General features: G+C 42.9%; 1 protein-coding gene across 11 annotated transcripts in view; it reads left to right on the top strand.

Moving 5' to 3' along the window:
* Positions 1-241: 241 nt before the first annotated feature.
* SCML4 (Scm polycomb group protein like 4) overlaps positions 242-10,452 on the top strand; it is a 153,970-nt gene continuing 143,759 nt past the window's right edge. For 2 of the 11 annotated variants that reach the window (XM_023543060.2, XM_064289478.1), the window contains exon 1: positions 256-521. The gene's annotated coding sequence lies outside the window, so the exon portion shown is untranslated. Of the gene's footprint in view, positions 522-1,241; positions 1,312-10,452 lie in introns of all 11 variants that reach the window. The other 9 variants (XM_023543069.2, XM_064289486.1, XM_023543071.2 and 6 more) reach the window with 8 other exon arrangements.

Genomic DNA, 10,452 nt, shown 5'->3' with positions numbered 1-10,452 from the left:
AAACCGAAATGTTGGCAACACCCATTCTGACAACTGTGACATAATTCAGGTTATTACTAGGACGCAACTACCAAAGAAGCACAAGTGTCATGACCTTGCTGCTCATGTCGACGAAAAGCTGCACTGCACATTTCTCTTAGTTGGGCTGCTAAGAGGAAGGAAACGTGAAACATACACACACACACACCTCATTTTCTGCATGTAAAATGTGTGTGTTCTTTAAAAGCCAGTGGTTGGCTGGTTTTCCGGACATGATGTGGTTGAAGCTGTCATCGTAATGGAAATTCATTGCTGTAGCTATGGTAAATCGAGTTTTCTGCCTGTGCTGAATGCATTAGTCTAATGAGATGTTTGCAGCCGGAGAGCAGGGCTGCTGGAGACTAACTGTGAGCGACTCGCACACGAGTGGAAGACAGGTTTTGCAATACTCGGTTTGCATGTGCAGGAAGTCATCTGTCTTCTGAGCTAACATTCCTGGCCCGGTAAAGAACCTGACCAGGGCTCTGGTCAACACGCTGTAGGTAAGGGACATGCACAATTGGAGGGGTGTGTCTCTGACACGGAATCCTTCTTGTCTGTCAGTGTGACAGCTTACCTGCTTTAGTTTTTCCTGGGTTGCATGCCTACCTCTGTGGCAATTCGCAAGTGTCCTGCACTAGAAGCATGAGCCCAGCAGGTAAACTTTAGTCCCTGCTACTCAAAATACTTCTAATTTCTTAACCAGCTCTCAGAGGCGAAGGTGCAGCATAGAAGTATATGGTCTATAAATGTGGGGTATAGACCAGTCATTGGTCTTTAACTATGCATTTAAATATGTAGAAAGATAATTTTTTTCTAAATGTCAACTCAAAGAACTGGTTAGCTTTTTTTTTTTTTGCACTGTGATTTCGCTTTGCTTTTTAATTAAAAAAAAAATTATAGTATGTCTTGGGATAAAAATATTTACCTAAAATTTGTTTATTGTAATTGATGGGTTGTGAACATGCATAAGTGGTTTTTTATAGAATTTGGAATTTATATGGAGTATTCTACGTGTCTTTGTGCTTTTTTTTTTCCCCCTGATTTACCAGGCATAGATAAGCATACTATTTATTGCTAGTGGCTGGTTTGGGGTCGTTTTGGGGAAAAAACAGGTGACTGTGGAGTGTCAGGAGCAGTTTTCCAAAGTTCAAGTACAGAGCCACCTCCTTCCCAGGTGGAGTGCTGTGGAACTACAATCAGTTTCTCTGTCCTCTTCTCAGCTTCGTCAGATGTTCTCTCTCATTTGCTCTGGGTGGGACAGGACCCACGCATGAGGGTGAAGGCTACCCTGTAAGTGCTTTTACTGATCGTTGATTCACTTAAGTCAAAGTTCTTTCTGCTATTTGTGATAGTAAAGGGGATGTGGTTTATTGTCCGGTCTCCTAGAGTTAATGAAGAGGTTCAAGAGGGCTAGTTAGACAATCAGGAACTATCCGAGACAGTGGCTGCTTGGTTGGTCTAAGGTGCTATGGTACTTGATAAAATGATCCAGTTTCGTCAGAAACAATACTAATTGAATAGGACAGAGAAGTTTGTTGTGTACCCTTGTGTTTTTCCTCCTTTTCAATCACAGGGATCGTTTCTGAAGAGTGAGGGACATAGTTGCTTTTTTTCTCAAGACCTTTTTTTTTTTAATAAAAAAGAATATTTGGAGTAAAAGGGTAAAAACAACTACAAAAGAATTCAGAGTGTTGTACATGACCGAAGGAGGGTATATTATTTGTGTGGGAGTATTTTTTTGTGCTGTGTGGTAGAATTAGTCTGAAAAATGAACGGGGCATTTGAGCAACAGCAGCTCCGTGCAGATGACCGAGGAAAGCAGTAGTGACCGACTAAACTCACATAAAATGTTAATGTAGGACCTTCAATTTTAAGGAAGTTGTTTGGTGGCTTTAAACAAGTTTTTGACAAACATTCTTAAAAATATGAATCTGTTTTCTTTCAACTTTATAATATTTGGTAAATTTATCAGTCTCCTTGATTTTTGGCATTGCAATAACAGCACAATTTCTACAAAAAGAACAAACAACTCTTTTGTTTACGATGTTTAAATTTCTTCCCTCTGCCACACACACACACACACACACACACACACACACAAGTAAATGAATGATAAAAAAAAAGAAAAGGAAAGAAAACAATAATAGAAACTAGAGTAAATTGCTTTTCATTTGCTTTTGGTGGTGTATTTTAGAGGAGAATGAAACCAGCAGAAAGAGTTTCACTTTCTGGTTCTTGGTTTCTGGGGGCTGTGGTCGCATGGCATGGCTCGCTCCTTCAGCAGCAGGTAAGGCGAGCAGACCAGCTGCTAGCAAGCTAAACCCAGATATTCTAAGAACGATTTTACATGGAAAATTTTTAAAAAGTACTGAGTCTTTTGTTTATGTTAAGTAATATTTACTTAATAGAAAAATTCAAACCATACCCAAAGCACAACGATATAATTAAAAAAAAAAATTTTTTTTTTTAACTGAAAGAACTTTAAATGTTGGGGAAAAGCATAAACAGATTGAGTTAAATGTCTCATCATATGATGACTTTTATTTATTTTTTTAATCTCAGTTTTGGACCTCGAATACTTAACTTCAGGGAATCATAACTGAAGCTCCCTTGAATCCAAACAAGAAACACTCATGGAGGAATAACTTTTACATAAATCTGGGGAGTTTAATTTTACAGGTTTTTGTAGATAGGTTTACAACTTTATGTGTGCAGAGTCTACTTCGCACGCATCACACAGGTACACAGTCATGCCTTAAGACGTACCTTAGGGAGAATATTTGGTCGGCAGAGGTGGGGGCTGAAGCTCAGACCTCACTCCCAGGAGCCTTGTTAGAGCTCAGCAGGACATTTTTCCTCCCCATGTCTGTGTCCCTCAGCATCACACCAACTCTGGTACCCCAGGTGTGCTCAGCACAGCCCACACACTCTGAAGAAAATAGGGAAGGGGCCTGTGTCCCTCACCCAGGCTTTAGAATTCCAAGCACCTCCAGTGTCGTTCTGTCTGGCTTGCCTCCCACAGACTTCAGCTTTTATTTGGAGAAGGGGTGGGAGAGAAGGGAAAGGATAAGTGGAAGGGCTCTCCTCCAGGTTAATTATTACAGAGCACAACATTTGCTCTAATATTTCAGAGATGGAGTTTGCGAAAGCAGCCCCCCCGCTGGTGTGAGCACATAGGCTTCTTTCTTTGGGTGAGCAAATTCGACATTTCTAGGAGGGAGATTCATTTAAGTGCCTCTTTGGACATTTTACACCTTAATCTTGCCATCTCCCAAAAGGCTAGTTGGAGATTTATACGTTTTTTATGTTTCTTTCGCCTTCCAAGGCAGACAAATGAGGAGAGACGAGGGGGATTCAAAACTGCCTCTGGGAGAAAAATCAAATGTAATAGAAGCCACCCATGCGTCTAGTAAATTACTCTAAATTTTAATTAATGAGTCACAAAAGCTACACTATGAGCTTTAAAAATTACCCCTTTATCAATAAGGTGATAATTAACTTTCTCTGGAATTAACAATTCTCTCCGACCCGGGCAGTATGCAGCAGAGGAAGTTCTCTGGAACACTGCCATTTTTAAACAATTGGCCTTTTGGCAAACCTGCTGGATTTTAATTCAAACATCTATTGTGAATTTTCCAGTGTGATTGGAAGACCATTACCATCACCCAAATCATACTGAAATTTCTGAGCTCTAAAGAGTGGCTTGAACTGTTTGGATTGCATTTGAATCTATTGCTTTCTGTCTCCTTTTCCTTTTCTACCTTTTCCTCCAAAGCCTCTGCATTTGCAAGAGTGGCACGCTCTCAGCTGTGCTGTAAATCTCTGCTAGAGTACCTGCTATAACCGCCGGGGCGATTCCTGCATTCGTTGGTATACCCGTACCAAGTTGGAGCGCTTTGGCTGTGAGCCCACTGGGTTCTAAATGTTTTTCATTGTTGCATTTATTTCAGTTTCAGTTTGGGCAAGGGTTCGTTCCTTAATAATTCTGCAGACTCTCACCATGATTTGTCAGATGCAGAGATTTAGATCGAGAGACTTGAAGGAGAGAAGCTGTGGGCACAAGGGCCATTTTGGAAATGCCGACCACATTAATGTCCGAAGAGGCACGGAGGCATTTGGCACGTCAGAGCAGGCTGGTCCACACGACCCTGCTTGGACACACGCACACACACCACACACACACCTCAGTGTCACTAGTGGGCAGCACTCGGGGCATCCTCATTAGAGATGCTGCTGTTTAGCCATAACAGCTGGAAGGCTATTGGTGACGGGTGCAAATCACCCATTCTGAAGTCAAACCTCTCTCTCTCCCCTCTGAATTCTTCCAAAGTTAGCCTTGCTGGGCTCCTGCTTCTCTCAGCCAAGAGCCCCAGCCAGGACGTGATACTCGTGACAAGACTTCCTGCTGGGCTAACCTGGCAGACCTGACATGGGTGAGAACACCCCTGCCTTCAGGCTGGAGGGACCGAGACAGGCAGCAAGCAGGCTTTGTGCATTCTGGAATAAATCAGCGCTTTGCAATCAGGACAGGCGGTTTGCCACCACCGAGGAGATAAAACACCTCTTGCTTCTTGGAATGATTACTTCTTGGACTACTATTTTAGGACAGAAAGGAATTTATTACCCAGTGGCAGTTCTCACTTAGTACTAAGCTGAAAAGTCCTTCCACTGAATCCATTTGATACCCTGTAGCAATGGGAATAGTTCTGAGATCCGCACTGCAGACTTCCCTGGGATTACTGTTACTGTTTGTAGCAGCCGTGTCTTACAGAGAAACAGCGATGCGAGATCATATACATCCTCTCCACGTTCCCACCAATTGAGGCACATTCTACTTAGTTTTTTATTTGTGGAGAGGCAAATGTGCATTTGTGTTCTGGCAGCTGCATTTATTCATTTGTATTTTTTTACTGTTGTAAATATATGTATACACACATATCTATCTAAACTTTTGCCAGCGTAACATTTTTTCCCATGTGCAATTCAGTGACATGAATTCCATTAACCATGTGGTGCAATCAGCACCAATATCTGTTGCTGAATTTTTCATTGATTAGGTGAATGGAACTTGGCGGCACCTTCACTGATTCTCAGGAATGATTGTGCATTCCTGCAGGGAGGTTGTGTCAGCCCTTTCAGGAAGGGGCTGGGCTGAGGAGTAGGGGGCTTACTTTCTCCATAAGGCACACAGTGCAGAAGCAGAGGAGTGAAGTTGGCCATTGTGAGAAAATTAATGTGCGAAAGGAAAAGAGTGTCAATGCTGTACTTTCAGAGATGGTGACATTGTCCCATTAGCACCATGATGGTGACTCAACTTCTGGGAGATGAATGTTTGGTAACAAAAGCCTTTGCCCTTTTCTCTCTGTGCTGATAGAGCAAAAGCCCTAATTCTTTCAAAACAGAAACACATGGCTTGAAAGTAATCCCAAAGAAATATGCAGCCCCAAGTACTAAACTTGGGGACAAATACTGAGCTGGGCAGGGCAAAGAATTACTCTGGTTGGGTCCAAGTTCAGTGCCAACAGGAAATGGCACTGAACAAAGAGGTTGTTGTTGTTAGGTGCCGTCAAGTCAATTCTGACTCATAGTGACCTCATATGACAAAGTAGAACTGCCCCATAGGGTTTTCTAGGATTTAATCTTTACAGGAGCAGATTGCCAGCCCTTCTCCTTTGGAGATGCTGAGTGGACTCGAACTGCCAACCTTTTGGCTAACAGCTGAGCATTTAACCATTGTGCCACCAGGGCTCCTTGAACAAAGAAGTACTGGGATAAAACCTCGAGGAAGGAGCCTATTCCTTCCGGAGAGGACTTGACCATCGCATCCCCTCCTATGTGCCCTGAGGCAGTTCAGAAAGGATTCGGTAACAGCTAACAGTAGCATACGGCTCTCAGCTTATAGACCTACGAGTCCTTTTCTTTTGGGTTGAAGGACAGATTTTCTCTTTTCCGTTCCCCTTTTGTCCACAAGTCATCCCAGCACATCCTCACTCTGTTGAGAAAACCAGGGTTGAACACTAAGGAGTGTGTTTGTCTCTCTGGTGCCTGGAGCCAGGCTCCAAGTCCTCTCACCAAAGAGTGTTAACACTCCCAGGGGCTGTGTCTGAGATTCTGCCTTGGAAGCAGTCTTAGAGCCTGCCTGGTGCTGGCCTCTGGATTTTATCCTGTTTTGACAGGCAACCACGGCCTTGGCAAATGAGGACAAGAAGAGTTGAAGAGAAAAACACAAGGCAAAAGCCACCCCCGGGGCATTCATGGAAGTCATGTAACAAATAATTCGTTTGGGTCTAACAATTTCTGACCTATTGCAGGATGAAGGGAATCATCCTTCTTCTTTGTGGCCTTCCAAAAAAGAGGGATGACCTCTTTCCTTTACAGTCCTTTAGGATTTCGTGCCCTCACTGTCGGGAAATTATGGTGATGTCAAAGCCTTATCAAACAATTAGTTACTAAGTCATGCTGTCTGACCCAAAGATAATAACTCAAAAATGCTGTGGTGCAAACAGTTGTTAAGCACTTGCCTATTAGCCCAAAGGTTGGTGGTTAGAATCCACCCAGAGGCACCTCAGAAGACAGGCCTGGCAATCCACTTCTGAAAGGTCACAGCCTTGAAAACCCGATGAAGCAGTTCTATTCTGCACATGTGGGGTTGCCATGAGTTCAAATCCACTTGATGACAACAACAACAAGGAACTCCTCTGTGGGAATAGATTTCTGTCATTTTTTAGTCTTAAGAAACCTATAGTCATTGGTTAGATTCTGGCAAGGTGTGGTCCATGCTATAGCTATTGTCAACTGTGCTGGGGAGTTTGCTGTGAGATTCAGGGGTCAATCCAATAGCCGTCTGTATGTTCCCCCTTGCAGTGGGAATTCCCCCTTTCAGATATCAAAAGATGCTCAAGCACATTTGATTATATCTCTTTTTTACCTCATTTACAAAAATGCTTCAGGTGGAAAGCTGTAGATAGCTTTAAATTTCAATGTACAAATTACGAATGAAGCATAGAAACAGTGAGGAAAAAACTGGTCCTAACGCTTGAGATCACCACCTGCAGTGTGAAAAATTAGCTGTTTGTTGTCAGTGTTTTGTTTGTAACATAATTAATGTTAGATATTTAACATAAATATTGAGGATGAGCTGTCTGGTAGGGTTTTGTTGGTCCCTGACAGGGAAATGGTTAATTGGTCCTGGAGTGAGAAGCTGTACAACTGTGCATTGCCTTAATGAGACTGGATGAGTATAAACTCTCTGCAGGGAAATGAAGTTAAAAAAAACTCCATTTCGGGTGTGCTGTGTCTGAGAATGTAGTCTAACAGAAAGGCTGGAGGTTCCAAAACATCAGCCACTGGAAACAGTGTGGAGCACAGTTCTACTCTGACACACGTGAGGTCACCAGGAGTTGGAGTTGATTCAAGAGCAACTGACTATTTGGTGCGTGAGAATGAGTGGGCATTGATAAAGTGATGGTATAGAATACTGGTCTTCTATCTATTGCCTTCGTTTTTAGTTAGAAGTCATTTGGCATGAACCCAGTAAAGAGTAAAACAACTAAAATGCTCTGAAAGCAAAATGAAGAGAAAGTACATTCAGAAAAATTTGTCTCATACTTGTTTCCCTGGAAGCAGCCCAAATCCTGCTCAGGTCAAGTGCTGAGAAATTGATTTCTTTGTAATTATTATGAGACCAAGGTAGTGTGGAATTAACTGGAAGTACGATCACTTTTTTTTTTTTTTTTGGTATATATTTCTAGTCACAGGTTAGGTCGTTGTTTTTATAAGTATATTTGATATTTTCATGCCTTTAGAAAAGAAATTCCGTAGGACCAAAGACACCACTGGTCCCTGTAGATGTCTAACACTGAACAGTGTGATTTATGTGGCTTTCTGGATAATTTAAGGAAATCCAGGCTACCCTTTGGCCGAGATTTCCTGTATTCTGCTGTGTACTTTGTAGCTTGATGATCGGTTTCCAGAGGAGTTTCTCTCTCATCCCTGAGAACAGAGACTTGGGACAGAATAAGGAGAATTTATACTGGGTCCACTTAAATCCCAGACCATTTTCCAGTGAGCCTATTCCTCTGTGGAAGTTGGAAGTTAAAGATACAATAATAATAATCAAAATAGTGAGCTTGCGGGATACACATCTGACATTTGAAGGAAAGAGCTAGAAGCACAAAACTACCCTCTGAGAAGTGGTCTCTAAGAGAATCCCAGGTTTTACAGTGCATGGGTTTTGGAGGTCTCCCTCCCCGAGCCTCACATTCTTCCCTGGTGTCGCTGAGAGCAGGTCCCTACCTTCAGGAGGCTGCGTGTCCATTGCTAGGAAGCCCATCTTGCTAGCTAGGGCTTCAGAGAACACCTCTTCCTCTAATTTCCTCCTCCAGTAACTCCCTCCTCTTCTGAGTGCCTACTTTTGTCCTCAGAGTCACACAGAATAAATCCAAATGGAGCAGGATGGATTTGGGGTTGGAAAAGCCAGTTTAATAGCTAACGCAGTGGGCCTGGGCAAGTAGCGTGGCATCTCTGAGCCTTGCTGTCCTCAGCAATACATGGGGATGGTATTCTTTATCAGTCCCCACGGGACTGCTGAGTGGCTGAAAGTTGACAGCACAAGCAGTTACGAATGTCTGACTTATGGACAAATCATTCGTGCCCTTCAGTGTTACGTAAATGTGTGCTGACTTTGAAACAATTGTATCAGCCCCTACTTGCAACAAATTCTTCATCACAATCCCCTTCGCTTGCTGCACATACAGCCTTTAAATCATTGAAAAGGCCTCGAGCTTTTTCTTGCACTAAAAAAAGGCCAAAAACCAAACCCAGTGCCTTCGAGTCAATTCCGACTCATAGCAACCCTATAGGACAGAGTAGAACTGCCCCGTAGAGTTTCCAAGAAGCACCTAGCAGATTCAAACTGCCGACCCTTTGATTAGCAGCCATATCACCTAATCTACTCCACCAGGGTTTCCTTTCTTGCACTAAAGTAAGGTTAAAGAAGAACCCTATGTTCCTTTTCTGACTTACCTACAAATTTGACTTAAAGCCTCACTTCTGAACTGATCTTGTTCATAACCTGGGGACTGCTTGTATATGGAAAAGGGTTTCATAAACTGTAAAGTTCTAGATAGATGGAAATAAATACATATGCAGTTATTGAGCATCATGGGCTAGATGCTGAGGGAAGCACTAAACCTTTTATTTAATTACCTTATTTAATCCACACAGGAAGTCATGTAGGAGGAGCTATTTTCATCTCCATTTCCAGATGGGCAAACTGAGGCTTATGTTAAACAACTTGCCCAAAGCTACATGGCCATATGAAGTCCCCTGGGCCTTTTCTTCTCTAGTTCTGAAAAGCAGCTTTGGACGTTTGTGTCTTTTCACCCGTGATGGCTGAAGAGAAAGAGTCCTTTTATGCCTCAGAGCCAGCTGCTCCTGCTCTGCCTGGCTGGGCTGTTCCCAGGTCTAGCAGGTTCCAGAAAGGAAATGATTCCCTGGTGTTTCCACTTGGAAAGGCATTTTTGATCCACAGCAAACTTCTCTTAAAGCAGTGGGTTCTCAGTCTTGTCAGACACAGCCTCCATTTTTATTACACATATTTTTTAATACCCTGTTTACAATCCCGAAGTGAAATTCCCAGATAATATAACCCCACCTACACCCATAATTTCAGAAAAAAATCAATATGATGTCAAAATTGAAATGTAAAGAGGAATGAGGGTAAAGTCATTTACAATTACTTCTGGTGCCATTACACTCACCCTGGAAGACATAATGAAGTGGTGAGGGGGTGACACCTACTCCCAGAAGCTCCGTGTGGGCTATCCCTCCAGTGCAGACTGAAATAGGTGAGTGGTATTAGTGACACAGTTGCCACAAGCTGGTCCAGTCTCTGGTGACAAGATTTTCCGAAACGGTGAACCAACCAACCATTTGCCGTAGAGTTGATTCCAACTCATGGCAACCCTATGTATTTCAGAGCAGAACTGCTCCATAGGGTTTTCAAGGCTGTGTCCTTTTGGAAGCAGATTGCCAGGCCTACCTTCTGAGGTGCCTTTGGGTGGGTTTGAACCACCAGCCTTAAAAAAAAACAACTCTGGTTGTTGAATGTTTCGAAGGCCAGAGTAGCAGGGATAGGGGTTTGAGGACCATGGTTTCAGGAGACACCTAGGTCAACTGGCATAACAAAACGTATTAAAAAATGTTCTGCATCCCACTTTAGTGAGGGGTGTCTGGGGTCTTAAACGTTAGCAAGTGGCCATCTAAGGTCCATCAATTGGCCTCAACCCACCTGGAACAAAGGAGAAAGAAGAACACCAAAGACATATGGTAAAGATGAGCCCAAGAGACAGAAAGAGCAACATAAACTAGAGACTCCATCAGCCTGAGACTGGAAGAACTAGATGGTCCCCGGCTACCACCACTGACTGC

This window comes from Loxodonta africana, chromosome 1 (genome assembly GCF_030014295.1).
Source record: "Loxodonta africana isolate mLoxAfr1 chromosome 1, mLoxAfr1.hap2, whole genome shotgun sequence".
In the NCBI taxonomy this organism is placed as follows: domain Eukaryota; kingdom Metazoa; phylum Chordata; class Mammalia; order Proboscidea; family Elephantidae; genus Loxodonta; species Loxodonta africana.
The sequence above is the reverse complement of the archived record's forward strand: the minus strand, read 5'-3'. Positions and strand labels throughout refer to the sequence as shown.